A 21,251-nucleotide genomic window follows, 5' to 3' on the forward strand; every position below is an offset into this window, starting at 1 on the left:
AGATCCAAGGTTATTAGGGTTGCATGTACACTTAGGAAGTGTTAGAATGCTCAAAACCCGTCAGTCGTCACTGAGGTTGCTTCTTCCGCAACCACTGTCGTACTTGCTGTTTCCAGACCGCATGGGGGTGATTCGATGTTGTACCGGGAGTTCAACAATACAAAGTCTCTTAAGTTTGATGGGGTCAACGACCTGATTGTTGCTTTGAGATGGGCATGTGATGTTGAGGGATGCTTCTACACTTGTTCATTTCCAGAGAACTTAAAGGTTCGTTTCCCACTAATCCTCATTTGCATGGGAGTGAAGGATTGGTGGAAGTTTGTGACAACAAATTATTCACCACCAAAGTGGTTCGATGTGACATGTGATTAGTTTACTAAGATTTTCTGTGCTACGTTTGTGCCTATGGTGGAAAGGGAGAGATTGGCCTAGAAGTTCTTGTCGCCTAGACAAACAACCGAGACGATGACAAAGAGTACCAGGATAATCCACAAAGGGCCCTGTTTTTCAATTGAGCACACATCCTCAGAGCAGGTGTGTATGACCCAGTATTTGTCCATCCAGAAGAAGGATATTCATGAGTTCGTGGTGAACATCTAGTATCGGATATTGGCTAAGCTGCAATCCAATGCCAATAGGAGGGAGATTAAGCTAGAGACCCAGGTGAGAGAGGCTGAGGCAGAGACATAGTGGAGTGATAGGAGGTCAATGAAGTTACAACCAATGACTAAGAGGTTCAAACTCGTGGATTCCACGGCTGCAGGTTAGAGGGGCCGAACTTGTATCAAGTGCAAAAAGAGTCATGAGGGTCCTTGGCAGTCAAGGATGACTTGCTACATGTGTGGCAAGGAGAAGCACATCACGAAGGATTGTCCAAAGGGATTTCGGGCTTGCTTTAATTGCAACAAGACAAGTCACATGAAAGCCGAGTGTCCACAGCTTCCATCGGGGACGTTTTAGGCTCATGATCTTGCGACTTTACGTATTACCAGTGGTCGTTAGGGGAAGGTCGAGACCCTGAAGGCATGTAGAAGAGATTTTTACTTAATAGCAGAGGAGGCTAGGATGGCTCTGGACGTCGTTGCTAGTATGTGTTTCTTTATATTTCTGTCATTTTATTTGAACATGCTTATTATGTTGCTTCTGTAAGGTACGCTTCTTGTGAAATCTATACCAGGTTTATTGCTATCTAACTTGGTTGCGATTCGATACTTTGTGCCATCTTCTTTTTGTCATGGTTTTAGCATTCCACGTGAGGCTTTAGATCGATCGTTGAGGGTCTCTATAGGTTATGACCATGTGGTCTCAACTACCAATTTTTTCTGGGACTATGTATTGGAGATTTTTAGTGTTGGATATCCGATCAATCGTATTCCTAATTCAATGGGGGATGTGTGTGTTATCCTGGGCATGGATTCATGGAGCTAGTTTGGGGCTCTGATTGACTGTGTGAAACATCCCAAAAATATAATCCAAAAATTTCATTTCAAATTATTCAGAAAACCATAGTTATCAAATATCATATAAAAATCATAAGTCGTGTATCTCAAAATATCATAAGCATCTATCAAATATATAAGAGTATAAACATCCCAAGCTAAACAAATGGTATGTGCACTGCAATCATCATGAGCTCTTCTCCTGGCTACCGGAAGTACTTGACACCAAAACTGAAAATTGTAAGCACAAAGCTTAGCGAGTCTCCCCAAACTACCAAATACCATACCGATAATAAAAAAAATCACATAATAACATAACATTGGACCTTCCCCTCTACAACGGGTCCCGCCTGGAATCGGACAAGTCTAGCATCAGGCCCCGCCCGGAATCGGCCCCCTCTCGGCATCGGACCGAGATCTGATATACATAACAACAAACACATATAATCATGATCACATAACATAAACATATAAACATTCCTTGGGCCCCGCCCGAAATCGGACCGAAATCTGAAAACATATAACATATACATACAAGCATTCCTCGAGCTTACCCCCGATATCGGACCGAAGTCCAGAACATATAAAACAAGCACATGAAAGAATCACAAAGACATCAAGCATAAAAACATTCCTCGGGCTTTCCACGACATCGTACTGAATTCCAGAAACATATAAACCTACATCGGGCTATCCCCAAAATTGGACCTAACCCCGAAACATACTGGCAAGCATATACGGGCCGACATTGGTGTCGTCGACCTGTTTATACAGGACGTAACTCACATCGCAAAGCTGAGTGTTGAATCTCACGGTATGGAATCTCAAGTGGCTTCTCTAACAACTCCGCGACTATCATTATCACAACAACACATAGTCAAAATCAGTAATCCTCCCTAGGGTAAAATTACCATATTACCCCTGGTCTAATTTGGACCATATCTTAGACCCAATCTCCTTTAATCTCTTCAAGCCCACTAATGGACCGATTTTCTAAATTGGGCCCAAGTCGTCAAATGGCCCTTTCTTTTATCCCAAACATGTCCTTGGCCCATTAACTGACTTATGATGGCCCATTATGGCCCAATAGCTTATATGTCTAAAGATTGGCCCAATCTGAGGCTCAAACGATGTAAAGTCGAACACCTGAGAGTACGTAGGGCATACTCCTCTATACACTAAGCGTACAGGCTGTATGGCTTGTACGCCAAACGTACTACCCTATTAAGCCATATTCTTCAAAACTGCTTAATCCCTTAAGACCTTAAGTCCAAATTACAGATCCGAGTCCATTAACATGTGTTAACTCATAAAGTCGATTACTTGGTAGCTTGCAACCCATCAAATGGACCCAAACTTAGAATATAGCAACTAACTTCCATGGCAATGACTATAACTCATGCATGGTTAGAAAAGGACCTTAATGATCGAAACTTTACAGACAAAGGTTCACATTTAGCACGTAGGGTGAGAAACCTAAGCCTAGAAACGAAGTTTAATCATAAAAATCCATTATTGGGACCTAAGGAGGCCCAAAACTCCATTAACATAGATCTAAAAATTTATGAGGCAACTTGAAAGCTTTATACCTCCAATGAGTAACAAATGGTGATGTAATCTCGGATCCTTGAGCTCAAGATACTTAAGTTCTTCTTCTCCAACTTCTCCTTTCTTCTTTCAAGTTTCTAAACACCACCAAGAACTTCATAAAGCCAAAACACACAAGGATGAAGGATGAAAGGATATCTAGGGTTTCTAAGGTTAATAGGCTGGTAAGGAGGCTATGGTTTGAGTTATAATGTTACTCCCACACTCGAACTGCTGGTCTAGACTCCGCTCCTGCATGGCCTCCAGAATCCATAACTTGGCCGAAACCCTAAAGTCAGCGGAAGTCAACGGTCAAAGCTGACCCAACTTTTCGAGTGCAACTCATGAACTCGTCGAGTCCCTCTGTACTCAGTAAATCGTGAATACCCAAGTCAACTCTCCGAGTTGCTAGCCAACTCGTCGAGTCCATGCACTGTCCAGAAGATCGGGGAAAATGCTACCCACTCGTCGAGTTGCTCTACCAACTCGTCGAGATCACTCTGACTCCAAAAACAGGAAATCTCAACTCAACTCGTCGAGTTGGATGCCCAACTCGTCGAGTTCCTCATCCCTTTCCCGTTAAACTCATTCCAATCGATTTAAATGCTCCAAACTCCAGATCCAACTTCCTAGGATGGAGTTACCATATAAAGTTGCTAACTTTACGATCATGCAAGGGTTCACATAGCTAAATCACACAAAACTATGCTGAAGATGGGGTTTAGGACATGAAGATGGGTCAAAGCTTCATAAAGCTTGAAGCTTTATATACATGGGACCTAGAGAAGTCCAGATCTGAAACTCATACTCCTGGGCAAGCTTAACTCGAGAATGACCCTTATTTTGCACCGAAAACCCATAAACTCACATAAGATGAGATCTAAGGAATGGAAAGCCAAGGTATGGACTTTTTACCTCCAAATAGGTGCTACAAGTGTATGTATGTTGGATCTAAAGACTCCTCGTCGTTCGAAGCTCTTCACTTTTCAAGCTTCCTCCAAAAATGCACACTTTTCGTTTCACACACTCAAAATATGGGCTAGCTCACTAGGGTTTCTCTCTATATGTGATAGGGTGATGAGGGAGGTAGGGAGAAGGAGTTAAAGTCCTTTAAATAGGGTGAAAAATCGAATAATTAGGGTTTTCTCTAAACAACCTCAACTCGTCGAGTCCAAGTCTCCACCTCGACGAGTAGGCTTCATGACTCGTGCATCCAGATCAACTCCTACACGACGATTTGGGGCCAACCAACTCATCGAGTAGGCCCTTCCACTTGCACTAAATCCTCAAGTTCCACATCCATGAATCAGGGTGTTACAATTCTCCCCCACTTGAATTAGATTTCACCCTTGAAATTGCTCTTTATCCACACCAAAAAATCTCATATCATACAACAACCTCCTTCCCCAGAGATTCAAAACTGACAGGAACTCCCAACCCAAAAAGGATGGACCCCGTTGTCGATGCATAATCGGCTCTGACTCTTCAAAACTCGGAAACTATAGTGGTATATATCCCCGAAGGACCGCCCATGCAAAATATCACCATACCAATCGCTCATCGAATCTCGAACCGATAACACTCCCAACTCTGATTATCTTATCGCTACAGATGGGGACAAGTCTTTGAACATAATTGGCTGTTGATCATTCACGTTAGACATACTAGTTGATCCCGATCGTAACTCAAAAGGAACGGAGGGGTCATATTGATGGGATTTGAGCATCCTACCACTTCCTAAGTGTACATGCAACCCTAATAACCTTGGATCTATGTTTGTCTAATTATCATGCAAAGTTGATTTCCAAGGTTATGTTCCTATCTAGCATACATGGGGAACAATTTTTCTTTGAATGAAAGATAGAACTACATACCTTGTTGTTGAAAGTGTTCCTTAAAACCTTGTGAGCCTAGCACCTCAAGTGTGATGCCTCAAATGCTTCACACAACACCAAATGCAATGAACAAACTTGAGAGAAAACTCTAAAACTTGCAAAATCGGCCAAGCCCTCTTCTTCTAGTTCGTGTACACGATTCTGGGGAGAAACACATTGCTTATATAGTGTGTTGCATTAGGTAACCCTAATGTAACATGACTCTTCATTTCTTGATCCATGGGTTAATTGCATGGAGCATCCTATGGGTGGAACCCAACTTGAAAATCCATGGAGCCTCTTAGCCCATTATATATGATATGGAAGATTTACATAATCTACCCATATATCTAATTAGTTATCTTTTGATCACTTAATTAATTCTAAATTAATTATTGATCAAAACTAATTAGATAATATTATTAATATATTAGAACTTATAATATATTAATTAACCATAAGTGTTATTTCTGTCATTTAGTTTATTCAATTGCATGATGCCATGCAACCCAAATGGACCATGTCGGGTCGGGTCAAGTACATACCAGAAATAGTTATGGACTTAGACACCTTATCCAATAGTCTCCCACTTGGATAAGTCTAATAACTATAACTGTAATACTTCAGGAACCGATCAGCAATCCTAGCTCTTTCAAGGTTTGTTCGAACTGAGAAAATATTGATACGCCATTTAAGATAAGTGATCACATAATCCTCTGTTCTAGACATTAGCCGGACAAAAACATGGAACAATGTCTTACTTATTGTCCAGCAGTTTGTTTCCTGATTCCCGATTTGTTTGACAAAGAGCTTAATTGAACACATCAAATTAATTCTTACCGGGCCCGGTACAAAGGTCAAAACAAAATCATCGAAGGGCCCAGATATCAGCTTCTAATCCAAAAAGGAACAGATAAACTTCAACTCATATGTTTGTTGTACTACTCATTGAATTATACACAAAAACACGTTTATAACATCGAGTTACCAATGCGTTTATGTACAATCAATGCATAACCAACTCATAAGTAACAAATCATATCTCTAGGTTTGAAGACTTATGTGATATTACCGTCTCACGATCACTCGAGATAAATTCCATGAAGTGATTCCAGTGAGCGTGGGTTGATTCTAGTACTCAGAACTTAGGAGTACTCATGAAGTGTTGTCCTTAACCTTGACACCTACAACCAACTTCATGACAATTTTAATTCGTATCTACTTCCAACATATGACTGACTATGGAGATTTGAATAATATGTAGAAACACAACATAATATTCTGGAAGTCAAAACATGCAAAAGAAATTATAGTAAATGATTGACAAAAGATAGTAACACTTTACTCATAAATAAACAACCAACTATTATTTATCATCAAATGTGAATTACACTTTACAAATTTCATAATTTATCTAACTACTAAAACTTATATCATCCTTTAGCCCAATTCTCTGAGCATGTTGAAGATGCTTAGCCCTACTAAGTCCCTTCGTGAGAGGATCTGTTGGGTTCTCATCTGATGATACCCTCTTTCCAATGAGGATTCCTTCTTCTATGTGATGTCTGATAAAATGATATTTTCTGTCGATGTGTCTAGATCTCTCATGATCCATTGGTTCCTTAGCTAAGGCAACAGTACATTCACTATCACAGGAAATTTCCATAGGCTCCTTTATAGCTGGTACAACTCCAAGGTCTCAAATGAAGTTCTTCAGCCATATTGCCTCCTTTGCTGCTTCGCTCGCTGCTATATACTCTGATTCACAAGTGGAATCAGCCACTGTCTCCTGCTTCGAACTCTTCAAAGTTATTGCTCCTCCGTTTAACGTAAAGACCCAGCCCGACTGAGAGTGGAAATTATCCCTATCAGTCTGGAAGCCAGCATCACTATACCCTACAACTCTCAAGTCATCACTCCCGCCGAGGGTAAGGACCCAGTCCTTAGTCCTTCGTAGGTACTTGAGGATATTCTTTACTGCAGTCCAGTGTGCCTTGCCAGGGTTCCCCTGATACCTTCTAACCATGCTCAAGGCAAAGGCTACATCAGGTCGAGTACAAATCATAGCATCCATGATCGAGCCTACTGCCGAAGCATAAGGTACTTGACTCATTTCTGCTATCTTAGCCTCAGTACTAGCCTCAGTACATGATTGGACTTCTACATACTGAATCTCTTCAACACCTTGTCCAAGTATGTACTTTGACTAAGTCCAATTAGTCTTTTACTCCGGTTTCTCAAAATCCTTATCCCTAGAATATAGGCAGTTTCTCCTAGGTCCTTCATAGGGAAACACTTCCTAAGCCGGGACTTGACTTCCTGCAGAGTTGGGATGTCGTTTCCTATGAGTAGTATGTCATCCACATACAATACCAAAAAGCTAACTATACTCCCACTAGCCTTGACATACACACAAGATTCATCTTCACTCCTAGAAAAGCCAAATTCCTTGACTTTCTCATCAAAGCAAAGATTCCATCTACGAGGTCCTTGATTTAATCCATAAATGGATTTCTCAAGCTTACACACTCTATTAGGGTACTCGTTGCTGACAAAACCTTCTGGCTGACTCGTGTAAACATCTTCAGTCAACTTTCCATTAAGGAAAGCGGTTTTAATATCCATTTGCCATATTTCATAGTCATGAAATGCAGCTATGGCTAACATAACCCTAATAGACTTAATCTTGGCTACAGGAGAAAATGTCTCATCATAATCCAATCCTGGAGTTTGAGAGAAGCCCTTTGCAACCAGTCGTGCCTTATAAGTGTGTACATTACCATCCATGTCGGTCTTTTTCTTGAAGATCCATTTGCACCCTACAGTCTTATGACTTGGTACATTCTCAACCAAGTTCCAAACTTGATTGTCATACATGGATTGTATCTCGCTATCCATTGCCTCTTTCAATTTAGCAGACTCGGGGCCTGACACGGCTTCCGCGTAACTGTTAGGTTCATCCAGACCTATCAGTGTCTCAGGTGCATTCCTAACTCTTGTGGATCGCCTTAGAGGTACAGACTCGTCAATTGGTTCAACAGGAGTTTCCTCCTCAAGTTGAGGGCTACAGTTTGAAGTTCCTTCACCACTTGACTCTTGAAGTTCTTCAAGGTCAATTTTCCTCCCACTATCTCCTTGGCTTATAAATTCTCTCTCACGAAAGACTCCTCTTCTTTCTACAAAGACCACATTATCACTGCGTCTGTAGAAGAGGTAACCAAAGGATTTATGTGGGTAGCCGATGAAAATACACCTCTCGCTTAGGGGTTTAAGCTTATCATGATTCTTACGTCTCACGAAAGCCTCACAACCCCAAATCTAGATGTGGTCTAGTTTGGGTACTTTACCAGTCCACATCTCATAAGGAGTTTTGGCAACTTTCTTTGTAGGAACTAGATTAAAGATATGTGCGGCAGTTTGTAAGGCATACCCCTAGAATGAGATTGGTAGCGAAGCTCGACTCATCATGGAACAAACCATATCCAGCAAGGTTCGATTGCGCCTCTCAGCCACACCATTCAACTACGGTGTCCTGGGAGGTGTCAATTGTGAGACAATCCCACATTCCCTAAGATAGTCGAGGAACTCTGAACTAAGAGACTCACCACCTCGATCGGATCGAAGCATCTTAATGTTCCTGCCCAAACCTTTCGAAAGTCTCTGACTTATGCTTGATTAAGTAGACATATCCATATCTACCGTAATCATTAGTAAAAGTCAAATAATAACGATTAACATCCCTTGTGGCATGTTTGAAGGGTCCACACACATCCGTGTGTACAAGATCCAACAAACCTTCACCCCTGCCACAGGAACTTGTGAAGGGTGACTTTTCCAAGTAAGCATCAATCGCAACTATCATCTGACTTTATGTCAAATGACTCCAAGACTCCATCCTTTTAGAGTTGGCCTATGCATTTCTTGCTTATATGTCCAAGACGACAATGCCATAATGATTCTTTATCCAATTTATTATTATTAACAGAATCAATACATAATACATTATTTCCTAAGTTATCAACCACATATACAGTTTCATACACGCCATCACAAGGTACTACTTTAAAATAAAGAACATTATTAAAGAAAGCATTAATCGAACCAACTTCATTATCAAATGAAAAGGTGAAGCCTTGTTTATACAATGCATGAAAGGAAATAATGTTTCTTGCCGTTTCTGGCGAATAACAACATTTACTCAAATCTAAACTAAACCCACTACTTAGCGACAACGTATAAACTCCAATCTTGGTGACAGGTGAAGCTTTCTTGTTTCCCATGATCAAGTCTATTCTTCCTTGCTCCACATTCTCACTTCTTCTTAGTCCCTGTAAATCAGAACATATATGATTACCACAACCGGTATCAAGGACCCATGAGTTAGAATGGGGTGAGTTATTAGATAAGATAGTGTAAATACCTTGTTAGGTTTAACTTTCCCATCCTTCACATCTTGCTGGTACTTTGGGCAGTTCCGCTTCCAATGTGCCTTTTCATGGCAATAGAAGCATTCAGCCTCTTTTGGGTCAGAAGAAGGAGTGACCAAACCTTTCTTGGTTCCACTTGAAGAAGAGCCATCAAGGGTCCTAGCCTTGGTACCCTTCGAAGAACTCTTTCTCTTCTTCCCTCGTCCTTTCCCGATTGCCAAGACAGGGGCAGAGTTGGTAGGAGTAGGAGTAGTAACAACCGCCTTACCCTTAAGACCACTTTCCGTGGTCTTTAAGAGTCCTTGAACTTTGTTGAGAGTGACCTCTTCCTTTTTCATGTGATATGTCATGCGAAATTGATCATAGTACGATGGTAAGGAGTGCAAAATGATATCTATTGCAAGCTCCTCGGGGAAGTTCACATTGAGCTTCAGCAACCGGTCCACAAATCTTTGCATTTTCTACATGTGACTCGTGATGGGTTCACCATCCTTCATTCGGGTTGTTATCATGGACGAGATGATTTCATACCTCTCTTGTCTTGCACTTTGATGGTATATTTCCATCAAATCTTGGTGCATTTCAAAAGGGTAGAAGTCCTCTTTGGAATTTTGGAGATCGGCTGTCATAGTTGCCATCATGATGCATGCCTCCTTGGTGGCATCCCTTTCATGTGCCCTAAAGTAAACGATCTCTTGAGGAGTAGCAATTGTCTCATCAATCTCCTTAAGCTCCTTATCGAGAACTTATTCTTTGTCCTAGTAGCGGGTAATCATTCAGATGTTTATGATCTATTCATTAAAGTTGGACCCATCAAAAGTGACTTTCCCACACAAGTTCATTAGAGAAAAGGAGCCATTAGGATTAGAGCCAGAAGCAGCAGTGTTTGCAGACATCTGAAAACAAGAGAAGTTTAGTTTAGATATTAAGATAGTCCTTAATAAAACACCCAAATATAATATTAAGGCTAGGACCCAATCACAATATATTATACTTAGAAGAGGTATGCCGTAATCTAAGTAATAACATATTTGAAAGGTAGGTGAATGACGATCCACCAATTTCCACCATGAAAAACGAAATATTGATATTAGGTTTTTAATTGGTTCTTAGAAATTCCTAGATTCTTTGAGATTCATTGAACTTTTCAATGGCGTGTTTCAATCTCGAGTGTGCCCTCCATGTTTTGTGACTGGGATGCCGAGGATCACAAAACGAGGTGTGAAGTAACCATGCAAATCACTTAGTACCCTTAAAGTATTACCCCTCAATCGATGTGCCGGTTAACCACACACGCTCCATCGATACTATGATAAACATTAAGTCACCCTTTACCTACCTTGTTAAGTTCAAGTTAGTGTGCCGGTTAACCACACACGCTCCACTAACGACTTAAAGAAAGTGTAAAGTGTAATTTCATGGATTAGCACCTTATTCACATTTTTCCTAAAGTAACTAAGATTGGGAATTTAATAAAAGCATTTAGTTACTTTAATATATTCATCATACTTTTAATGAGAATTTATAAGTCCTTTTCCTACCCGTTTGGCTAACGTCCCTCCACCGATCAAGGAAGCGGTGGGTGAGAGTGGACACCCATTAAGTTGCCATTTTATAGGCAACAACCTTATTACCCCCCCTTATAGACCGGCTTTGTGAATGAGGCGTACTAGCAGTAAGACGACTTGATCTTATACATATATATTATGAACTTATAATATTATAAAGTATACGGGTTGAATTTTAACTTTTAAAATTCTAAGGGTTGGAACTAAGTTTTAATCAAGACTTTACTTGTTCCAAAACTTGAGGGCAAGTTTTGTAAACTTTCAAAACTTTTCATTTCTTATAACTTATGAGTTAATAGAGTATTAAAAAATGAAGACTCTTCATTTTTTATAACTCATGTGTTCTTTTAATGGCTTTTAACAAAATGACTTTTGGTTTTCCATAACTTGAGGACAAGTTATGGACTCCATTAACACACATAATGATCAGAATTAATCTACCACATAGGTTACAAACAATTCCTCTGATCATCTAAACATCATAAGAACAAGAACATGAATATGAACATTTTCAAGAATCAAAAATTACACTTAAAAACTTGTAATTTTGATAATTGTCATTGTAAATGGATTAGCCTAAACATTACACCATCTAAAACATGTTTTCAAGTACCAAAATAATTTAGGGTAATGTTTCTAGTCCATTTCCAGCAACAAAAGTTGAAATTCTGAAAACTGCAGCCTCTACTCGTCGAGTGCAAGAACAAACTCGACGAGTAGCTTGCATTTGTTCATGGACTCGTCGATTCCCCCGATGGACTCGGCGAGTTCATACGAGCAGAAAGTAGAAAATCAAATTTTTTAAGCAGTTTGCACAAATAATCCACAAACAAGCCTAGGCTCTGATACCACTGATTGGATTTGAGAATTCTAACATTTCCTAAGTGTACATGCAACCCAAATAACCTTGGATCTATGTTTGTCTAATTATCATGCAAAGTTGATTTCCAAGGTTATGTTCCTATCTAGCATACATGGGGAACAATTTTTCTTTGAATGAAAGATAGAACTACATACCTTGTTGTTGAAAGTGTTCCTTAAAACCTTGTGAGCCTAGCACCTCAAGTGTGATGCCTCAAATGTTTCACACAACACCAAATGCAATGAACAAACTTGAGAGAAAACTCTAACACCTGCAAAATCGGCCAAGCCCTCTTCTTCTAGTTCGTGTACCCGATTTTGGGGAGAAACACATTGCTTATATAGTGTGTTGCATTAGGTAAACCCTAATGTAACAAGATTCTTCATTTCTTGATCCATGGTTTAACTCCATTGAGCATCCATGGAGCATCCTATGGGTGGAACCCAACTTGACAATCCATGGAGCCTCTTAGCCCACTATATAAGATATGGAAGATTTACATAATCTACCCATATATCTAATTAGTTATCTTTTGATCACTTAATTAATTCTAAATTAATTCTTGATCAAAACTAATTAAATAATATTATTAATATATTAGAACTTATAATATATTAATAAACCATAAGTGTTATTTCTCTCATTTAGTTTATTCAATTGCATGATGTCATGCAACCTGAATGGACCATGTTGGGTCGGGCCAAGTACATACCAGAAATAGTTATGGACTTAGACACCTTATCCAACACATATTTTTTCAAGGACCATCCACGGTAGCGCTATCCGATCCCAACTGAAGAACGAACCTCAATACTCTGTCCTCGGATACTAGAAAAATGACCCTGCCCAGTCCGAATTATCCTCTGATATCTATAATTATACGCCCTAGCTTCCTCTCAATGTTCCTCCCAACATCGAGTACCAAGTCAGCTCTCGAGCCTAGAGTTGAATCTCCAAAGGCTACCCTTGCACATCCAATAAAGCGACTTTATAAACTTCTTTCTAACAATAGATATCTCAACCCATCATGTGACACACAAAGTTACGAAGTTCTATTTACCTCAAGCCAGTATTTCAACCCATCTCTCAGCAATCGAATCTCGACCTCAGCAACCCAACCGTCTCCAAACTCAAAGATTGACACACCCGAAGAAACACGAACCACCATCAGATTCATGTTAAATGGCCACCTACCATGAAGACACGCATTCTCTCTTAAGCATATGCAACATGCATCCTCTCACTCTTTACATTGCCTTAACTACCACGTGACCCCGATCTCATATACTCGTACAGCAAATCCTCATAACCCAAACGTCTGTTCCACATCAGATTAAGTTTCCTCCCCACATAATACCCAGTTGTTCCCCACATAGGGTTTGAACCATCGTCCATTGACATACCAAACAGACCACGCTACAGTCCGGCTCACCGGATGTACCATTCCTGACACATGGAACGTACCACGCAGCACTCGATGATCTTCCAGATAATGACCAAATGACTCCACGTATCCTGTATCTCTGATGAAAGCCTCAGAATCCTACCAACGTGTGTAAGGTCCTGAAACGGATCTTACCAGTGATCAAATAGCAAACATAATCAATTAGCAATAAAGAACAAGTAGAATTGAGAATGAACAACTTTGCACACGCTTTTCTATTAGGAATAACGTCTAGTACAACTTGTGGTTACAACAGCCATGAACTCTGAGGCCTCAACAACTGACAAAAGACCTAGCACAGCTCTATATATACTGGACCTGGGCCGACCTTGGGTTTACGGTCGTAAACAAGCTTACGACCGTAAACTCATTATCGGGACGTAAACTACATATAAACTATCACAAGCTATAAATTGACTCAAAAGAACCTATTACATAGAAAGCCTAGACCAAACCACTAATTAGACCCTTCAATCTCCCCCTTGGTTTGGTGCTAGCTTGAAGTCAATCTTTGTCCACGATCATCACTTCATATAGTCCCATAGCTCCATTCCACATCCGCTTGTTTATAATCTTAGCAACCATAGTGGTGTATTCTTTCGCGGCAGACTCAAATATCTCCTCAGCAACCTGAATCTAAAAATGGCTCAAATGATGAATGTCCCATTTTCTAAACTGGAACAAATCCCTTCTATCATACAAACGAATTCACCCCTCATTTAGTTTGATGACAACGGATGTTGTGGTTTCATCAAACACCCAGTAAAGCATAGAGCTTAGAGATCCATCCGGGTAATTTTGAAGCACGGGAATTTGTTTGACCAGATTTGTAGCAGGCCACATCACCACCTGGATCGGATTACCAGTTTTCGGATCAATGACGTCAGGATGATCCATTATCACAGATTCAACAGTCTTCATAGCCGTAAAATCCTTCTTTACTTGATCTTCCAGAAAGTACTTGAAGTTGGTTGCTTTCTGATTATCAGTCCAGTTTGAGAATAGAGATTGAGATAGCTCTAAAAGATCCACCTTGGTTCAAGAGTTAAAATCATGACAATCCTTGTAGAGCTCCGTATTGCCGCTCTTTTATCCAACAATCCACATTTTCAAGGGATCATGAAAACCCCAAGATATGATACCTGACCGATCACCATGCGTGTCTCTAAACCTTACAGCTTCGAGATCCGTAACAGTGATTGTGGACTATTTTCTTGGTGCATTCTTGTCGGAACTCCTCTTGAACAATATTTGTCCCTTCTTGGCAGCTTTCTCTTGTTTATCTCGAATGATCTCTGAAATATGCGGAGCATGAGCAGGCTCTTCTTTAAAACGATTTACCACTCGAGAAGTCTGAGCAGTTGGCACGCCAATAGGATGAGCTTGAGAGTGAAGATCGATTCTATGCTCATCTGCGGATGTCTTATACTTATCACCAAAATCGTCTTCAAGCTTCTTCTTGAGACTAAAGTAGCTGGATGTCAAAAGATTGAAATGATCTTGGAGCTCAGAGATTTGCCAGGACTTGATTGCTTTATTTTCTTGGAGATCAGAAACTTGAATCTTCAAATTCATATTCTTGATGGGTTTTGAGCATTCTAACACTCTTAAGTGTACATGCAACCCTAAATACCTTGGATCTATGTTTTCTCTATTATACATGCAAATATGAACTTTCCAAGGTATTCATCCTAACTAGCATAATAACATTGATTCAAATGAATATATTAAGTTAGAATTACATACCTCTTTGATGTAGATTGTCTTCATGAAGCTTGAGTGCCTAGTTCCCCAAGTGTGACACCTCAAATGGTTCACACAACACGAAATACACATGGAATGACTTGATAGAACTTCACACTTCATGAAAAACGGCTAGCCCTTTCTATTATCCATAGTGGCTGATTTTCTCCAAGAATAAGATCATTATAGGTTACACCATGTAAACCCTAATTGTCATGGCCTTTCATTTCCATGATCCATGGGTACTAATACACCATGGAGCATCTTATGGGTTTTAGCCCAACTTGACAATCCATGGAGCATTAGCCCACTATATAAGTATGGATGATTTACACAATCAACCCATATATTTAATTAGTCTTCTTTTGATCACTTAATTAATCCTATATTAATTCTTGATCAATACTAATTAAATAATCTTATTAATATATTAGAACTTATAATATATTAACAAACCTTAAGTGTTATTTCTCTCATTATATTCTATCCAACTGCATGATGCCATGCAACCCAAATGGACCATGTCACGTCGGGTCAAGTCTCACCAATTATAGTTATGGACTTAGACATTAATCCAACAATCTGCCACTTGGATAAGTCTAAGACTATAATTGCATATGCCTTCAAGAACCGAGTGGCAATCGTAGCTCTTAAAAGCTTCTGTCGAACTCTGACCTAGCCGATGATCTCTGACATTTGTCAATGACTTGTCCATTACAAAAGGAATCATATATTCCTCCATTCTAGATATCATATGGACTGTGACATGGATTATAATCATTCTCTCTGTCCATTTGTTGTTTCCCGATTTCCGATTTATGACGACTGACTAATTGAACAAATCAAATCAATCCTGGCTCAGACGAGCACTTACATTTGTCATCACCAAATCATCGAGGGGCCCATAGATATTGCTTTTATCCCGAAGGTAAAAGGAATGGATAAACTTCGACTCATATGGCTTGTTCTACTACTTGTTGAATCATACACAAAGGAACGTTTTATAACATCGAGTTACCGAATGCATTTTCATGCAATCAATGTACAACCAACTCATAGTAACAACTCATATCTCTAGGTTTGAAGAATATAAGATATTATCGTCTCATGATCACTCGTGATTAAATCCATGAAGTGATTCCAATGAGCGCGGGTTGAATCCAATACTCAGAACTTATGAGCACTTATGAGTGTTGTAGCCCTTTTTCCAACATCTTAGACCTCTACAAGCAAACCCATGACAGTCTTTATTCATATCTACTTCCAATATATGACCGACTGTGGATGGTTTGAATAACTTAGTCTTTCCGGAAGAATAACCTAGTTTATTCTGGAAGTCAAAACATGCAAAATGAAACACAAGAATAATTGAATCTAATATGGTATCAAAACCTATGAACATAAATAAAACACCTTTTATTTATCACCATATGATTACACATTATTCATTGTATAATGTTTCAGCTATTAACTTTATTCTTGAATTAAAACACTAGTTGTCCCATGCTCCGAGCATGTACACTTTGCTTTCTAAACACTAGTCATGCCATACACCAAGTATGCATACTATGTTTGTCTATGATCTTTACTTTGTGAAAGAGATCGATTGAACATAATTCCAATGATTCTCATTTCGCAGTCCCAAATCCTTACTACAAATGCAAGAATTCCAAATTCATGCCATTTACTGAAATCTATTAGATTCTAAACCTATATACATTGATCCTCTTGTAATGATTATGCACAAAGTTAGATAGACTTGACAACAACCATTTCAGAGCATTCGAAAGGAGATCAACTCCTTGGAAACATCCTTCTTGCATTAAGTTTCCTAATCTTACACAGATTGAATAATTTCTAACTTTCAAACATTTCCATATTCCATTTTGACTATCACTTCTAAACAAGAGTTGCCTCCTTACAGATTATGTCAATATGGTCCTTCCAGAATTAACACTATACTTCCAACTGTCCTTGAGCAACCAATCTTTGGTAAACTTTAGATTGTCCTCGATAATTGCTTAATCCTTTTAGTCATATCCAGTTCTAGACCTTTTCCCTTCTTAATGCCCTAGGCATTTGGAAAATTTTAGAAAGGATGAATATATCACATGTAATCGATCCTATATCCGAAGCATATGGGATACGATTCAAGATGTCTCACATAAAGACTAAACCAGTCTTTTGCTATACTATTTCCATTTCAATTTGCCAAGTCCTCATAATTAAGATTATGAAAAAGGATGTTGTAATCATAATCGAACTTTAGAACGCAAATAATGGACCCATATATAGAATTTTCTTATGTTGAGCCATTCCAATATATATATATATATATATATATATATATATATATATATATATATATATATATATATATCCTAGACTAAATACGATTAAAACCTCAATCTAAGCTTTTAGATTTGAGATGAAGTATAATTTCCTCTCCCTTAATTATAGCAAAACAAATCTTTCCCAATTGAAACCTTTTGTTTTCTATAATTAACATTGCTAACTTGCAACCTTTATCATAAAAATCATGCTCCCACTAACATGATGATTATTAGCATAACACTTATGCTCCCACTAGCTTTGACATGTACTCAGAAATCAGCTAAATTTCTATTGACTTTCTTACCAAAGATCAGATTTCTAATACTAGATTGCTTTGATAAAACTTTATCAATATCATACACCTTATCTTAGATAGCTCACAGGCATGTCTAAGCAATTTTAAGATCAATGAAAAGGGATGTCGTAATCATAGTCTCGATTGTTTAGACCTTTGCCACTTCTCACAAGTCCATGTTAGTGTGCCGGTTAACAACACACGTTCCACTAACGACTTTGAGAATGCAAACATCACAATTGCTATCTACTTCAAATCTACTTGGTGGAAGTGTTTCCTCACCATCATTTTCATGAATCGGAGAGAAACCTTATGATACTTAGATTTAGTGGTGTATGTGTTCTTATCCATGTGAATTGTCAAAACCATAGTCACAAGACAAGGATAATGACAAATCCAAACTCATATGGACTGAACTCAATCTTAATTTCTTGCCACCTGGCAGCTCAAGGGCCTACCATTGCTTCCATGTTGTTATGCAACCAATTGAGAACTCTAAGAACTCATATGCAAAGCCAACTTTAACTGGAATGGGCACAAAATATGTCAACACGACAGGTTGTAAACCTCAAGTCGTGTGCTAGTGAGGAACTTCAGGTTTTATTCTTGATTAGTTTTTTTGAAGACCTTTAAGACTCCCACTGTCCTCTTGACATATGAGACTTTCTTGTTAGATACTCAAGAGACAGTGTGGATTCTAATCAAGACAAACACTTCACACAATTGGCCTTAGCTGATCTTTGTTATATCCAAAACATCACAATTTACCAATTTCGAATGTACAAGAGTAGAAAACTTTTACTCTTACATTTGACATGTGTTCTAAACCTTCTTTAAGACATGTCACTCAAGTTACATTCTTTGATTATAACTCTAAGACTTATTTTTGGAACGAAGTATGAATCATCTTCTTGATTTAACCACTTCAACAATTCATAGCTCCTCTTCTTCGCTATCAGAATGCACTTAGAGGATGAATTATGATAAGGTCTCTAAATCATTAAGATGATCATGTAACATGATACTAAAGTACTCTACCATCTTTTCAGATTTGAGAAACTTTTATCCTTCTGCCTAATTTAATTCTTCTTATTCGCTCTGCCATACATTGGAACATTTTCCAATGTCTTAGAATTACACTTAAGCCTATAAGTATAACCTTATTTACTGAGCTTTAGTAAATTATGATGAATAATCTTATCGATCTTTTGAGGTGGACTTGACCAGTGCACAAGAATTTGTACTCGATCCCTTAGTCCTTCACTTGACTCACATATACATGTGAACAAGGAACTAGTCTTAATTTTCCAAAGATGAAAATTTCTCATTCATCATGCTATACAACTTGCATGATTCCAAGTTTCAGTCCAATTGAAACTTGGGTGAGGAGGATCTTTCCTGATTTGGTAAATTTAGACATTACCACAAATGAAAGAATCAAATTCACATCCCAATATTGCTATCAGTGGAATCTTATAAGCAACAATTTTCCACAAACGCCATTGTAAGGATACATAAAATAAATAAAATCAAAAGTTTCCTTTTATTTTAAAACTTTGCGGAAAAACTTATCCTTACAATCCATATGAAAACTTGTTGTTATCTATTCCTAAGCAATATCTCACAACTCCTAAGAAGTAGCTCAAGAATCCGATCTTCAACATATACAATAGAAATCTATTTACGCGATCAGATTCAACATATTCTTTCTTTAAGTTCCTTCACTTTTCTTTGATTCTTAAAACATCACCATGTGACCAAGTCACATCATGTATCAAGAATCTCAGAATAGAAACTTAGCAGAGTTAGATAGTGGACTTTACCTGAAGTAGAGTCAAACTTATTGACTTTAACACCCTTAGGTAAATTGGAAACTTCGTAATCAATTCCCCTTCCTTTGGCAATAGATACCTATGGACCCTTGATAATGTTACATGAGACTATCTCAGACTTACCCTCTCTGTTTACCATTTGGTCAACCGAGTTGACTATGGCCGATCCCTTTCCATTGGGAAGAGAGAGCTTTACTAGATATCCAATGTCATCATTGTAAATGTCCATAAAGTTTTAAGAAGTTGATCTTATCAAATAGATAAGATCATTAAGGGTCTTGTCATAGTCTGTTTAATAAGAGTCCCAAAGGAACTCACTATGTGACTTAGAAAGTAACGGAGCCAAAACTTTCTCAAGACTTTGACACACAACTCTCCGGACTTGTCAATATATAATTGCATCTCCAAGATGTGATCACACATAGACCTTTGCTTGCCAATAGGGCTTGAGTGACCTTTAACTTTTCAAGAACTTGTAGGCTAGGGAGAATAATTGGAGGAGGTGAAAGAAGTATGATTTCCATGGGACATCATCTTCATTTAGGAAAGTTTGTTTCAAGAGATTTGGGAATATCATAAATGTCTAAACCAGACATCTTTTGGGAGATATTCAAGATAGTTGATTAAAGTCCTTAATATAACACCCAATATGAAATATTAAGGCTAGGACCCAACACAATACTTGTATAGCTTGGAAGAGGGATGCCGTAATCCCAACTATAAAATATTTGAAAGTAGGTGAATGACGATTCACCAATTTCCACCAAGAATAACGAAATGTATTATTAGGTTTTAATTGGATTTCAAACTCCTAGATCTTTCAGATTCATTGACCTTTTCAATGGCATGTTTCAAACTCGAGTGTGCCCTTTAGGTTTTGTGACTTGGATGCCGAGGATCACAAAACAAGTTTTGAAGTAACCATGCAAATTACTTGGTACCCTTAAGTGTTTACCCCTTAATCGATGTGCCGGTTAACCACACGCACTCACCCAATACTATGATAAACATAAAGCTACCCTTTGCCTACCTTGTTAAATCCAGGTTAGTGTGCCGGTTAACCACACACGCTCCAGTAACGACTTAAGCAAAGTGCAAAGTGTAATTTCATGGATTAGCACCTTATTCACATTTTTCCTAAGTAACTAAGATTGGGTATTTATAAAAGGTATAGTTACTTAGTATTTATCATTAATAATTCTAATGAAGGGAGAATTATAGTCCTTTTCCTACCCGTTCGGGTAACGACCCTCCACCAGTCAAGGAAGCGGTGGGTGAGAGTGGACATCCATTAAACTGCCATTTTATAGGCAGTAACCTTATACCCCCCTTATAGACCGGCTTCGTGAATGAGGTCTACTAACGGTAAGACTGACTTTACTCTTATACATATATATAAATATTAATAACTTATAATATTATAAAGTATAAGGGTTGATTTTTAACTTTTAAAATTCTAAGGGCTAACTTGGAATTAAAGTATTCATAAGTGAAAACTTTTCAAATTCCAAAACTTGAGGGCAAGTTTTGAGACTATTCAAAACTAATTAATTCTATAACTTATGTGTTTAAAGTAGTTTTAATTAAAAAAAACTCTTCAAGTTCCATAACTTGATGTGACAACCGTCAATTTTGGCCAGGTCAAAGTCAACTAAAGTCAACAAGTCAAACCGGTCAACTCATCTAGGCCTTGTATATTAGGGTTTCCATTATGCTTCTTATTGAACAACTTGCAAACTTAATACAAAGTATCACTTAGAGTTTTCATGTGTTCGGAAATTCTAAACCCTAATCAGCACAAGAGATGGAACTAAACCGATAAAACAATGCTGCATACTCATCGGGA

Source organism: Lactuca sativa, chromosome 4 (genome assembly GCF_002870075.4).
Source record: "Lactuca sativa cultivar Salinas chromosome 4, Lsat_Salinas_v11, whole genome shotgun sequence".
Classification (NCBI taxonomy): domain Eukaryota; kingdom Viridiplantae; phylum Streptophyta; class Magnoliopsida; order Asterales; family Asteraceae; genus Lactuca; species Lactuca sativa.